The 14,811-nt window shown below is 42.2% G+C and overlaps 1 protein-coding gene across 8 annotated transcripts in view; it reads right to left on the bottom strand.

Moving 5' to 3' along the window:
* The window catches only part of LOC143100375 (R3H domain-containing protein 1-like), a 50,139-nt gene extending 35,691 nt beyond the window's left edge, over window positions 1-14,448 (bottom strand). For 3 of the 8 annotated variants that reach the window (XM_076263486.1, XM_076263490.1, XM_076263493.1), the window contains exon 1: window positions 14,306-14,446. The gene's annotated coding sequence lies outside the window, so the exon portion shown is untranslated. Of the gene's footprint in view, window positions 1-14,305 lie in introns of all 8 variants that reach the window. The other 5 variants (XM_076263494.1, XM_076263492.1, XM_076263488.1 and 2 more) reach the window with 4 other exon arrangements.
* Between the last annotated feature and the right edge of the window lie 363 nt (window positions 14,449-14,811).

The raw sequence follows: 14,811 nt of genomic DNA, 5'->3' as shown, positions 1-14,811 counted from the left end.
CTGCTTAATTCATCTTTTCATTTAACAGCAGCACAGGGACATGGGGGGGGAATGAGAGAGAGAAAGAACGAAAGAGAGGAAGCAAGATAAGATAGTAAGTTTGCCTTGACCCTTATGAATATTAGAGTTATTACAGGTCATTTGTATTCTGAGGTTGTAACTTCATGCTGCTGTGTTCCTCTCAGTCCTCTGAAATGAAAGCACATGGCTTAGCCTATGTTACAAAACACTGTCCCATCTACAATTGTGTTTCTTCTAACTCCTTTCTCGTTCTGCCCTTAAGTTCACAAATATCTCAAATTGGAAAAACAGAATGTGCATTTCAGGACTGAATGACAACGGCATCCTTACACAGCGACAGTCCCTTGCCCAGGCTGAAGAGCACAAGAAATATGACTATCTGAAAGGTGCTTTTTAAAAAAAAAAAAAAAAAAAAAAAAAAAAACACCCTCCCCTCCCCTTTCATTCTCCTCTGAGATCACTGATCCCCCCATTCTAAAGCCCTACCATCTGTTACCCTGCAGGACTCCACTGCCGTCGCTCCGACTCGCCAGCTCTCAATGACACACACACACACACACACACACACACACACACACACACACACACACACACACACACACACACACACACACACACACACACACACACACACACACACACACACACACACACACACACACAGCAGAAAGAAAGTGAAAGGAAGGAGAAGAACCACAAATACAACTAGATAATGAATACCGTGGCCTTTGGCGACGCCCATTTGCCAGGCTTAATGAATCAATCCCAGGTGTAACCTTGTCCCACTTTCTTTTTTTCGATTCGATTACCCCATTTTACAGGGCTCTGCAGAGCACACCGAGTCTACGAAAGATAATTCTACAAAGACTCGCTCGCTCGGCACTCGGTGCCAAAACAATCCTATTCGCCCCTCAAGGTAGACTACAGGAAACGCAATCAGGGCAATTAGCAGGGAATTATTAAGCTATTAAGCAAATAAATGCGAGAGTATAAAAAAGGAGGTTATCTCGGGTAGCGCTTTAGAACTGGCACATTAACAGGAGACCTTCATTAACCTTCCTTCAATAAAAAAAGAGATATATATAGTTTTTTCCTTTTGTTTTTTAAACCTCGCTGAACTCTGCAATGCTAGGACTCCTAGGAGTGACAAAAACAATTAAGGTCAATAAAAAAAAAAAAAAAACCAGGAGGAAACCTCTGTGGCTCACTCAATGAACGAAAATTAGTTTTCAGCAGAACGTACACACAGACACTTTATGGATCTATTTGATTCCCACAACCTTGCATTTCCAATCAGACACGTAAGTTCAGCGGGGCTCTGTTGCGGGTCATTTAAAAGCGGAGAATCACCACCTTGCAGTAGTGTTCTCCTCCACCTTCACTGAACCTCCCCACCCCTTCACAGTCAGGAGTGTTGAGGGCAAATAAACCGCTTGCTTCCACACAAAAGGGAGCCATCCAGGGGTCACTGAGACGCGTCGCGTAGAAAAACATTGTTCAGACGACACAGCACTCTGAGCGTCGACCACACACAGACAAAGACACACTCACACACACAAACGCCTCCACAAAGCGTCTGCAAAACTTTTAACGAGGGCTGTCAACAGATCTTTTACAAACGATTTTCTATGGAAACCAGGCTCAAAAGGAGAAAAAAACAATGATTTAAATAACACTTCACACAGGACACCAGCATTGTCTGTCAGAACTGCTATCATCACACCATGTTGTATTAGTTTCAATTTGCCTATTGCGTTCAACAATGACCTTCTCACCTGAAGTGCTGCTGGAGAGGTATGGATACCCAGGCAGACAAACCATCACTCACCTGCAACATAGTCGACTCCATCATTTTCATTGGTCAATACTTTAGTTTCCATAGTACCAGACGATGCATTGGCTATAGAAGTTGCTGCTTGAAAAAAAAACAAAAAACAGAAAAACTCCCAAAGCAGCCTCCCCTCCTCCCCCCTTATTCTATTATTTCAACCTTTCTCTCTCTCCTCAATCTCTCCCCCACGCTCTCTCTCTCTCTCTATTCCTCTTTGCTCCCGTGCTCTCTATCCCTCTCTCTGCAGCGACTGCTCCGTCTGTAGCTTAACTGTCGGAGCCCATGGCTGAGGCTCAGACCCCCCCCAAAAAGGCTTGGAGACGGCGGCAAATCAACGGCCGGGCTGCGTGATGTCAGCGGCGCTCTCAGCCAGTCAGCACGCGCGGCTACGCTGCCGGCGCGTCACTGGCTAAATTGAGCTCTTCATTAGCGCCTGAGCCGCAGCCCGTGGCGCCAAGCAGCGGAACTGTGGGAGGCTTTACCTTCCCACCCCCAACAGAGTGTGTGTGTGTGTGTGTGTGTGTGTGGATGGGGGGTGGTGGAGGGTGCTTTCGGAGCAGTTTGGGTCACACGCCCGCACATACATTCACTCACTTCTCATACTCACACACACACACACACACACCTCACTGCCAGCAGGCTTATGCAGGGTCAGAAGTGTGTAAGAGACAGAGGGCTTCTGAAAACACACCACCGTGCAGTGGTCTTGCTTTCAGCTGCACCAAATTTTATTCAGGAAACCTCAATTTCTCATTGATGACTCTCGCCTCCACTAGCCTTTTGTGTGGGATGTGCACTGTATGACCTTATATTTCATAAAACTAAAGGCAGCGTTTTTACGAGGCAGCCTAAAAGCAGCCTCTGTTCCTGGTAAATGGCCCTCTCTTCTCCAGAACCAGCTCTAATAAAGATCCAACAGGCTAAATGGAAATCAGGCTACCTTCCAACCCAGCATTTAAGGTAGCTTTGTGCAGTGAATTTTTGCATCTAAATGAAAACATGAATGAAAAATTACATCAGTAAGTGGTTGATACTTCTCTGTTCTTCAAGAAGCATAAAGAGTGTGACTATCATCGTAAGGGAGACGGGCTAAATCCCTGTTGGACTATAGATCCACTCATTTAACTTTTTGTCCTTGTGACATTTAGCATGGAACCACAATTTCCCTTTCTCTCTCTCTCTCACACACACACACACACACACGTACAGATGTATGAATGTTGTGCACATCTCCTGAATTACCACTTCAGCTACAGCCCCCTCTCCAAATAAAGTGTCGGCTTAGGTCCTTGACACAGAGCAGCCCAGGAACAGCGCGTTCATTAAAAGTGTTTACATTATTCGCCGGCGATGCAGGGCGCCAAACAACAGGCCAGCGGAGATAGCACTCGGCAATTATGAAACGCATCGTTTCGCTGTAATAAGAATGTTTGAGGAGACTCGATTTGAGATGTGACAGTAATTGAATCGAGAGGTGTTCACAATTTCTGAGGCGCCGTTTCTGCAATTGTGCTGCTGAATTAACCCAGACAGCCGTGTGGTTTCGATTAAAGCCTTCCCCTTTGGGCCTTGCAGGCAGCGTTAATATCACAATATTACTGTACAAAAACGCCCCAAAATGGAAACCAACATAAAAATATTACGAATATTTCGTAAGAGACCAACAAGGCTGCAGTCTCGCATCAGCTGAAGAATAGCTGGTTGCGTACAGCAAGGACTGACCCACAGCTTCTTTCCTGAGTGACACCTGCATGGGCAGAGTGTTCTCTTGAGTTTTCTTCGCAGAGAGGGAGAACGAAGTGGTACGACAGCAGTCTGTCTCTGCCACCTGCAAAGGCTTCGGCGGTGAGTTCTCACCATTCCAGTGCTGAAGTTTAGGCGACGCCGTCACACTGACACGCGGAGGCGTGAACAATGCATGAGTGGGAGAGAGGCATCAAACACACCAAGGCAGACGGATAGATATCCATAGCACCGCAACCACCCAGAAACTATGTGTGTACGCGTGCGTGCGTGCGTGTGTGTGTGCAAGCAGCTTCACAGGCACTGCAAATTCAATATGTCAGAAGCTATTCACAGATGGCGTTTTAATTCATTTATTTTTTTAAATTAAGAGAGTTCGCACATCAGTCACTCTAGCACCAACACACACACACACACACACACAAATACACTGACAGTGAAACCACTGGCTCACTGTAACACACGGGTATACACGTAATGTGAATCACTCCAACGCAGCCCAAACCTGTGAGATTTTGACAGTCCAATCATGGTTCTCCAAAGAAGTGCGCTGACGGCTGGCGAGAAACACAGCCAGGCGAGCACAACTTCCCTAATTGCCCCCTCGCCTACTCCGCCAGGAAAATGAACTTCTTACTTATTCAATTACAAAGACCAGATGTCAGACACAATGTAAAATAAATGTAGTCACAAATGGCAGGCCGTTTATATTGATCACCATAAATCCGAAGGAGGTGTCATGCCACGGCTAATTACATATGCTCTAAATCAGACGCTGAAAACCTCGCCACCAGAGAATATGTCAAAGTAATTTATGGTGCAACGTCGAAGGCTCTGAAAGACATTTCATCCCAGCAAGGATGGAGGAGTTACTGGCCTGCTGGGGTGCTGGAATGACATGTCTCATGACACCTATTCCCTTACCTAGAAGATCTCAGCATGGCAAAAAGGATTTCAGACTAAGGAACGTTTTCATATGGTAAGAAAATTGACCATCCTTTAGCATCCAGTGAGCAAGGTACATTTAAATGTATATAGGGTATAGATACATACAGTTCCAAGGCAAGGCAACATTTATTTATATAGCACATTTCATGTTTCCACCCAAACAAACAATTGTGTCCAAAGGATTTAAATAATTTGACGTTTGGAAATTGACATTTGGAATGCTCATCTTGATGCAGGAAGCACATTCTAAAGTCCTATGATTTAGCAGTTCAATGGTGAAAAATGGATGAAAATGTAATCACCTCCATATATTTCCTGAACTTGCTCTGCATACAATTTCATTCAGCTCACCCTTTTGCACAAAGCAACGTGCAAAAAATAGAGAACAATCAAGGTGCTGTGTGAATAGGAGTAAATAGTGTAACAAGTACCTACTACCTAGAAGGACATTTCAGAGTCAAATCCAGTCAAAAGGGTGTAGATGAGAGGGATAGACAGGATCGAGAAGGTCACGGGAAGTGCAAGTTAAATGTGCTCGGTTGTTCGTGGTGCTAGGAGAGAAGGCGCTCTCAGAAGAGCCGAGTCTTCAAGAGGTTTTTGAAGATTGAGAGGGACGCCCCTGCTCTGATGGCAACTGGGAGCGCATTACATCATTGGGCCAAATTGGGGAAGCACAGAATAGTTTGGATTGGCGTGAGCTTGCGGGCGACAATGCCAGGCGCCGTTCTTCGGCAGAGCGCAGCGGTTGTGTGGTGTGGTCGCATATGCCTTCCTCTCCATGCTTGAGTCTATTTCATGGCCTCATTGCGAAGTGTGTGGGTGTGACTTATGCGTAAGTGTGTCACTACTGGAGGGCAGCACATGTGCATGCATTTCTCTGTCAACCATTGGGAAGATGGGACGATGTGTGTGTGTGTGTGTGTGTGGGGGGGGGGGGGGGGGGGGGGTAACACATCAGTGTCCACGAGTGTTGATTTCCTCAAGCCCTAATGACCCGTCAACCTGCCAATACGAGCATGGACTGTTTTTTCCCCCCAGTATTAATCAGCCACTAACGCCCACATACTCTCTCGACAGATATAAAAGCACATGCACAGATTTCCACGGATAGTCCTGCGGTAGCTAGCTCCCACGAGGGAGAAGGTGCAGGAATGATGGAATACAGAGCACTTGGAGCGCTGTGGCTGACAGCCATCAAATTCTCTAAATCGCCCAGCAGTTTCCATCCCGGAGTCGCGACAAAGAAAATCAAAGTGGCCCCATAATTTACGTCTCTCCCACTCTAAAGCTGCAGATTAGAAAAGGGTTGGTGGGGGGGTGGGGGGTGGGAGAGAGAAAAAAAAATCTCAAATAATTACAGTACAGTTGTCTTTTCTTTCTGCAGAAAGAGGGAGAGAAACAGAGAGAAAGTGCAGCGGGAGAGAGAGAGGGAGAGAGCGAGAGAGAGAGAGAGAGAGAAACCCACCCTGCATTCAGGCACCAAACACCTGGCACACGGCTGGTGAGACAACACTTCCAAGCGCCCGTCCACCCAACCAACCAACCACCTCCCTCCACCACTGCCCGCCCGCCCCTCAACATTTGCATAATAAAGAAAGCGTAATGGCAGCACTTACTAATTAAGCCTTGCGATGCAATTTCTCTGCTTTTCCCGAACAAACGGGTGGTGCATAGAGTTAGAGCAAGACAGAGAGAGAGAGAGAGAGAGAGAGAGAGACCAAACGAGGGAGGGAGACCGCATAAGTGACAAATACGTTTATTTAAAATTTTCCCTAAGGGACCCGTTGATTCCTCCACGGAGAGGAGGGGGGGGCCCTAATGAGGTCCCTGGGGGGGAGCAGAGGCCTGTAGCATCGATGCAGCGAGGAACATGACAGAGCTCTCGTGGACACAGGTCCATCCTCATTAGAGCACAGGCAGGGGTGGGGAGAGGTATTGGGGAGGGGAGAGAGCACCGCAATGTAGCCCGACAGAGAAATGTGTTACAGGAAACTTGTGCCATCACTTTATACTGGACACAGACATGTTTGTTCAGGTGTGTGTGTGTGTGTGTGTGCGTGTTAAGGGTGTCACGATTTCGGTTTTAAGTCGAAAATCGATCAAAATTATATCTCAGTCTCGAACTTCGAAATCAAATGTAGAATCGATGATTCAGCCACACCCCCAATGTCAAGCTCAGCATACATGCCAAAAGACCAAACACACACACACACACATGCGTGTACACTCACACACACACACACACACACACACACAAACACACACACACACAAGTGTTGAACTGCGGAGCGCTATCTCCTATAACTTCAAGCTGCAGCCAGTTAAAACCGAACTCAAAGCCTCTCCTGCTAAACCGATAGCCTGCTTCCGGTATTCACGACAGTTAACACTAACTCAACTTAGCAAGTGAAAAAAAGTCATAGTTACAGTCCAAAATTTGTGTTGTTTCATTTCATATTCAGGTCTGTTCTGTTTGCGGTAGGAACTGTTTCAAAATGCCGCCCCCCCCACCACCACCAAAAGACAACTGGAAATGAGGCAAAAAAGTAAATAACTTAAAGAAATGCATTAATAGTAATATAATTGAAAAAAGATTGAAAATCTAATCAAATCGGATTTAAAGAATCGTGACAGCCCTAGTGTGTGTGTGTGTGTTTTGTGGGTTTTTTTGGTGCTGCCTGGCAGGTTCAACCATAGCTACAGTATGATCTAAAAGCTTTCCATCAACTTACAGTGTTACAGTGCTATCTGGCAAAACACACACACACACACACACAAACAATACAATCATTACAGTAGGCCAGTGTGACCAACATAATGTGAATTTGTAGTTAGATATTAAAGGGGGATATACAGCCTACTGTTCTCAGAAGATCTCCAAACAGTGATCAAACTGCTCAAAAACCACTTAACACAGCTCTGGCTACCTCAGTGCCCTTGCTGTATTAGCTACTTAAAGCTATAGACTAGTACCATCATTTAATTATGATCAACAGCCTACACCATCACAAATGAATCATCACAGTTTAGATCAGTAAGATATGAAAGATCTCAGCAGCATAACCTCTGGAGGAATCTATGTCCCATTTTAAACACATAGGCTTATCTGGAATGTCATGAGCCCAGACACAGATCTTCTTTACACACAAAGCTTCGCGAGCAGCACAGCACCCCTTCACCAGCTGGAGGTGAGCTTTGAAGGGATCCAATTCACAATGCAAAACTCCCTCAGTGATTGACCTTTCCATAAAGGGACATGAAAAGCCTAGCCACCATCACTCCAGAGCAGAAAGGACAGTGTTTGAAGTGTGCTACTAAACCCTGCCAGTGTCCCCGTGTCACACTCAACATATTAAACGAAATGGCCACAGACACTGATTAAGAAACCGTGTCAGGATAAAGAGGCCTACCCTCACACATGCGCAGACCTTTAAATGCGGGGCAGTGTTGTCAGCCCCAATACTGCCATTATACTGACCGAGACAGCTTCAAGGGGAATCATGTCACTCAAAATATATTCAGCAGGGCCCTGAGAAAGACTCCAACCTAACCAAAGTAGATGAAGCTATTTTCATGCATCGAAACATCTTCAGTTTCAACTGGCGTCTTTTTCTATTGTTTTTTCCATGCTCAGTGAGGTTTGATGCTGGAAGTCGAGCTTAAACTCTTTAAATCTCAAAAATAATTTCAAGTTTTTGCCTGAAATTGCACTGTGCCTATTTACAAGGGCATTGTTCCCACCTCTTCTGGAGCCTATCATCAAATGTTGGACCTCTATAGAAAGCTGAGAACCTGTAGTAGGAAACAGTCAAAATAAATGTGTGATGTACTCACAAAGAGTTACAGAGGCTAGAATATAGTTTTTTCTTTCTGCCGGATTACAAGCATCTCTGAACTGACCACATTTCAGCCCTCTAGGTCACTTGATATCACTTAGAAACACAACTTAGCCCTAGCACCAGGTCTTCAGAAGTTGTGTGCAAAAGTAGATCAATATAGAATGAAAATATGAGTGCTTTAGACTATTATTTGCCAAGGTATGCTCATGCGTTTTGTGAAATGCCTATGGAAACTCCCCATTTGACTTTTTGTTATCCAAAATGCATACTGACAATCAAAGCTTACTGCACATGAACCCCTTTGTGTAGAAGCATAATCCTGGTCTCAAATGAAAGGTAACACTTTGAGGTTTCTTGTGAACTATTTAGATTGTATGGCAGGTGTTCTGATATAGACTGACTACACAAAATATGGAATAATTACAAAAAAGTCTCTATTTTTGCATTTACTTTGTTGGTTCAATGAGTGTGTATAAGATAGACTATACATAGGTACAACTAATATTGGATAACACAACATGAAGAGTCAATTTCTATGGATTCTTGTGAATATTTCAGTACCCAATATGTTGCATCTACTTATTGTGCTGCAGCTACACTGCAGCCAGAAGTCAGGGTAGCACCAAAAGCGGGGGTGGGTGGGTGGGGGGGGTATTTTGGATCAAATTTAATTTAGACATAATAAGATTAATCTGAGAATGTTAAGCACTATACAGATTGTACATGAAAAAAGTTGTCATTTTTGGATTCCCAAGAGTCAAAGCTTTGAAATGGTGTATAACATTACTATGCTACATAGCAATATGGTGCATACAATTGATTTAGAATGTTGGGGGGAGGTGGGGGAGGGGGGTAACCATCCCGCCAGGCGGGACACTGAAAATTATGTGGTTTTAAAGGTAAGAAGCAACAAATGACCGCCATGGCCGAGTGTGACTTTCGTTCGCTGGTGGCTCCATTGAACTCCACCACACACTGAAAAACAGTGGTTAGATCACAGCACTGACAAAAAGAGTGGATGAAGTTGGATAAGACACTTCTACGTACCTGAAAGATAATTCAATTATATCAGAAAGAAATGACCTACTTGCAAAGCAAAAGCCCTCTTTTTGTTGAATAATGCAATTGCGTTTGTGTTGTCTAATGCAAATGGGATTTCTACCTCTCAGGCAGGAAGAGTAGGCTAGCTCCTGAGGGTGTTCATACATACACCGGCGTTTGTTCACCTCTTGCCAGCACTAATGCATCAACCAGACACTATAAATATTACCTGTGACAGATACAGGCCGTGCACACGCAGATATTGTGAAACAATACCACACAGAAAAATTAGCCTCGATGTGATTAGACGCCCTGAAAAACCTGGGGACTCATGTACAAAGACTTGCGTGGATTTCATACTAAAACATTGCGTACGTGCAAACCTGAAAACTAGCGTACGCACAAAAAAATCCTGATGTATGAAACTGTGCGTACACAGCATTACACTCCAACCTCTCTCCTCCCTCAATCACACTCATTTTAATATGCTAACTAGAAGGCCACTCGAGAGTGCAGACCTCCGCGAAGACAAAATGGCCTATCAATATTAATAACAATGAAAACTCATTTGTGGATCCATTCATACTCGAACCTGCTCCAAAGTTTAATAATTGAAATCATCAAATTAATTTAAAAAGTGTTTATCCGACGAAATGGCAAGAATCTTATGTCTTTATCATCTGTAATTAATAACAAAAAAAAAACAGTACTGGCAGAGCGTAGCAGTAGCTAGCTATAGGGTCAGAGACCGTGGTAGAATTATTGGTCAGTCTGCAAGTAGGTGACAGGGTTCGCACAACTGGGTTTGATGCATTTGAACTAGGGCTGTCAAAATAACTGATTAATTTCGATTAATTAATTTGAGAAAAAATAACTGATTAAAAAAATTAGTGCAGATTAATCGATTCCGTATGACCTTTGACCCCGAGACGTTCTAGTCAGTAAAAATTAGACTATAAAATGAAGGAGAGAGAAGAAAACGTGCTGCCTGGATCATTTACATTTTAAAAACGGCCTGATGGTGTTGATAAAAATAAAGTGTTGAAAATAAAGTCCTCTGCAATGTCAGCAGCAAGGAATTTGCTTATCACCGGAGTTCATCAACTCTATAGTCGCAATAAATAATAATAAAATAATAAAAGAGTTTTTGAACTTTAATTTCACTAATGCTGACTATTCAATGATTCATTTGAATTTAAATATTTAAAATACTTTCGCAGCAAAAATGATATATGTGATTAATTTAGATTAATTAATCACAGAGTATGTAATTACTTAGATTTTTTTTAATCGATTGACAGCCCTAATTTGAACCATTACAACACAACTGCATTAATAAAAAAAAACATTACATCAATCGTGTCCAAGTAGGCTACCACGCATCGCGCACTCGAGGTGGAATAAACAAAGTTGATCCAGGCCACATCGCCACAACATTACGATTTCTGGATCATATCCCTATATTTGCACACAAGTGTGACAACAATAATGCAAATGCTTACTCAAGGAAAGTCATATCCTATGCAGTCAATCACACTAAGGGAAATAGCTTATATCCGCGCTTATTAGTCAGCCTATCTATTCTATCTATATGTGTAGGCTATAGGTTTCACATTCCCTTTTAATTCGTATCCTCTAATAAGTCTACAGTTGTCATTATAGATAGGTTGTTGCATAATTTAGTAGAATTTGAGCATGTTGCATGTCCATTTATATAGAAACATAGGCCTATTTTCGAAGTGTTATCATTTTTAATAACCCACATTTCACAATATACTGTGCAAATAAAGGCCTAGACTCGCGATCAACTAATGTTGTTGCGCTGCATTGCCTCTAAGTGTCGCCAACTGACGATACACATTGGAAATGTGCGTACGCCAGACATGAAGTTTGCGTGGAGGACCGCACATTCTCACGTTCAAGTCATTCTGTGTACATCCGGACGTGAGCGTGAGAAGTGGCGTACGCAGCATTTTTGTGTGTACACAAGCTTTGTACATGAAGCCCCTGGTCTGGACAACATGGAGTTTTATCTGTAGGGAGAACAGTAGGCAGTAGCTAACTGATCATTTTCTTTGAAAACACAACACACACACACACATAATTAAGATTGTCTTGGTAGTGTATAGGTCTAATTGAGTGCCTGGCACTTTAAAACGTTCGTGAGGGAACCTTTGCAATTGTAACACAGTTAAAAGTTAAAAGGCTGCTGATATGTGGATGCAATTCATAACGTTTTCTACGTAGTTACAGTTAGTTAAAAATAAAGGTTCGTACTTCTCTTTGGGACAAGCACTTTTAAGTCTTGGAAATCACTTTTCCATTTACATTGGGATTTTGCAAACATTCAGTGTCAGAGTCAATAAAATGAGCCCTGCATGAGTAACGAAATTGACAAGCAGCTGTAAGCATGCTAAACTCAACATCCAAACAGTATTCTAACGTTAGCTTTGAGATACTGCTTGACTGCATAACTTAACTTAGTCTCCTCAATGTACTATGTTGTGATAAGACCTTAGCAGAGTTAACTTTAATGCAGCAGTTTTGAACACATTTGTGCAGCATTGTCACGATGCAGATTTAATAGCAATTTAGCCCGCCGTCTTCTATGCAATGCTTCTATGTGGCAACAACAATCCTTCAACAATCGTTAATGTTTTGTTAAATGCACATGCAGAGGAGGGGCAGCGGGCTCCTTACGAGAGGGAGCGGGGCGGGGCAAGTAAAGGCTGCATGCATAAAAAGCACAGCTCGATGAAAGGATTTTATCTTATCTTTAATTTAAATAGTACAACATTGAACATTAATGTGTGACGCCACAGATAAGTCAATGTATGGGAAACACTGATGTACAACAGCATGCTATGATTTCTAAAGACAAAGTTCTCTCCTCAGCTCCTTCAGGGTGAACAAAGTGAATAATGCTTAGGATGATGAATTTGTTTAGCAATACAGACAACCAAAAAAAGAATCCTGTCACATGCCCAAACTAAGAAAACTCGTCCTACTGGCGTTTCAACCTTTCATTGAGGGTTAAAACCTACATTACAAGTACAAGCACATATGGAAAGTGAATGAATGGTAGGAGGAAAAGACTACTAGATCTATATTAAAAAGGGAAGAAAAGATAGCTGAATATGTACAGACTAGACGCTTTATTGTGTAATGAAATCTGTTCACATGAAAACTGTGGATATTACTGTACCTTTACTACTGATATATAACGGTGTAATGTAGGCCCACGCAATCACCTTATCCTCTAGTCTAGTCAGCATTTTGATAATTGTGCATTTCTATAATAGAGAAGTGATAAATATTGTTACATGTTCCCATATGTTCATCAATATTTTATAATATTTTAATTATATCATAATTTAAAAAGCAGTGAAAACGGTAACGGTATGCAAAAGTACATTAAGAAAGATGCATCTCGTCATCCTGCAACCAGAGAGGATTAAAGTGGATCTTTGCTGCAACATTGAGTTTGAGATCAAAGATTATTTAGATTATTTTACAACAATCAACTGGCTCTAGAACAGTCTATGCGCAGGACCTACTTGTCGAAATCTGCCTGACTCTCGCGATGGTTAGTTCTAGCGAGCTCATCATTTATGTTGGCCATGGCCATGTATAACGTTAGCTTAGCAGACAGTGCATCAAGGGTAACATTAGCAGATGTAAATTTAACAAGTTTCAATTGACATTGATTATTAATCACGTTTCACCGCCTTGATGACACCTCATATTTGAACTTTCTCAGCCTCGATAGTCTCACAACTCATATAAGAATGTAACACAATTTTGCCAACTTTAGCCAGCTAACCTTCACGAAACTTTAACCAATTATTTCAGTAACATTAAGCTAAACTTAACTAGCGCTGTATCGATAGCATAGTTAACTTAACTAGCTGCTACGACTCCTTCGGCAGTGAAAATCTAAATGATGTCTGGTTGGTCATTCAACGGCACAATGCATTGAAAGACTTAACGTTAAAGTTTCTAAGGTAATTGAACTTCAGAAATATCCCCAAGGAACGTTAATCTTAATTTACGGAGCTAACACTAGTCAGGTTTACCAAATGTATTCACGTTAGCCAATATCGTTAACGTTCATATACAGTCTATGATAACGTAGCACTTGTCTTGGAATGACTACCGTTAGCTAGTTAACCTTAATAGGCCACAAACTGAATAAAAAAAAAAACCGGAGTGAAATACCTGAACGTTAACTTAACAAATGAGGAGATAACGTAGTGGTAGGTTAAATGTCATGCTGACTTTTAACGTTACAATAATGCGTGTGGGGCAAAGCCTACTGTACAGGCAATTATCCAAAACATTAACAGAAACGATAGGCGATAACCTTACATTATTTCCCACCTTACCATGGGGATATGTTAGTAAGAGGGCCTCATCCAGATACCAACTAGCGTACTTGCTAACTACATAAACTGTCTAGTTCAGATAGCCATTCAAACTGCTATCGTTAGCCATTACGTTATCATATTTTAGATATAACGTATACATTGCTACAACGGGGTAGAAACAGTAACGTTAATGAACATCGGTTCGACGTGATAAGTTACACATTGCTTGAAATTAACTGAATACCATGTAAAGAAATAATGCGCTTAACGGTTAAAATCATTACATTGGTTTAACAACGATTAGTTAGCCAGAACCAACTAGCGGCCTAGAGAGAGCTAGCTAACTCGGTCAATATCAGGGTTTTCTTGTATTAGCTTGCTAGCTGAAAGCTAACATGTAAGTAGCGAGCTAGCCAACTGGCATAGGATTGGTTTCGCAAATTACATTCAAAATCATTTCATTCAAAATTGAGAAACGTCGTTAGACACTGAAGAATTAACGTAAATATTCTTACCTTGTCCACAATAAAGATGGTAGCTGCTGCAATCAACTATTGTGACACTGGACAAATTTATTTTGTTATTCAATCTACATAGGAAACATGAGAGCTCGGCGAGGGATAGAGCGTCCACAGACGGGACCGAACAGCATGCTACACATCGATTGACAGGTCATTTCGTCCAATCATTGTGATCACCTTAAAAAAAATAAAAAAAACATCACTGTCTTCCTCCAGTTGCCCACCTTTGATATTACCAGAGAATGTCTAATAATTACGAATACGAACATTTACTATTGTATTGACAGACTTGAGTAGCAGCAGCTAGCGTACTGTGGAAACTTTATGATGTCCAAGTTGGTGAAATCTCTTTGCCTGTGAATATAACGCCATCAGCAACTATGGAGGACAATGCATGCATGGTTTTGAAGTTTGAGTTCTGAAATCAGTTGATAATGAGATGTAAGTAGACAACTATCCCATTAAGAGTGAAAAATGTAGGGTTAACCCTAAATATGAAA

This window comes from Alosa pseudoharengus, unplaced genomic scaffold, assembly GCF_046254945.1.
Source record: "Alosa pseudoharengus isolate Yale_2024_CS ecotype anadromous, Long Island Sound unplaced genomic scaffold, YU_APseudo_1.1 YU_APseudo_1.1_scf_3, whole genome shotgun sequence".
NCBI classification, from domain to species: Eukaryota; Metazoa; Chordata; class Actinopteri; order Clupeiformes; family Clupeidae; genus Alosa; species Alosa pseudoharengus.
The sequence above is the reverse complement of the archived record's forward strand: the minus strand, read 5'-3'. Positions and strand labels throughout refer to the sequence as shown.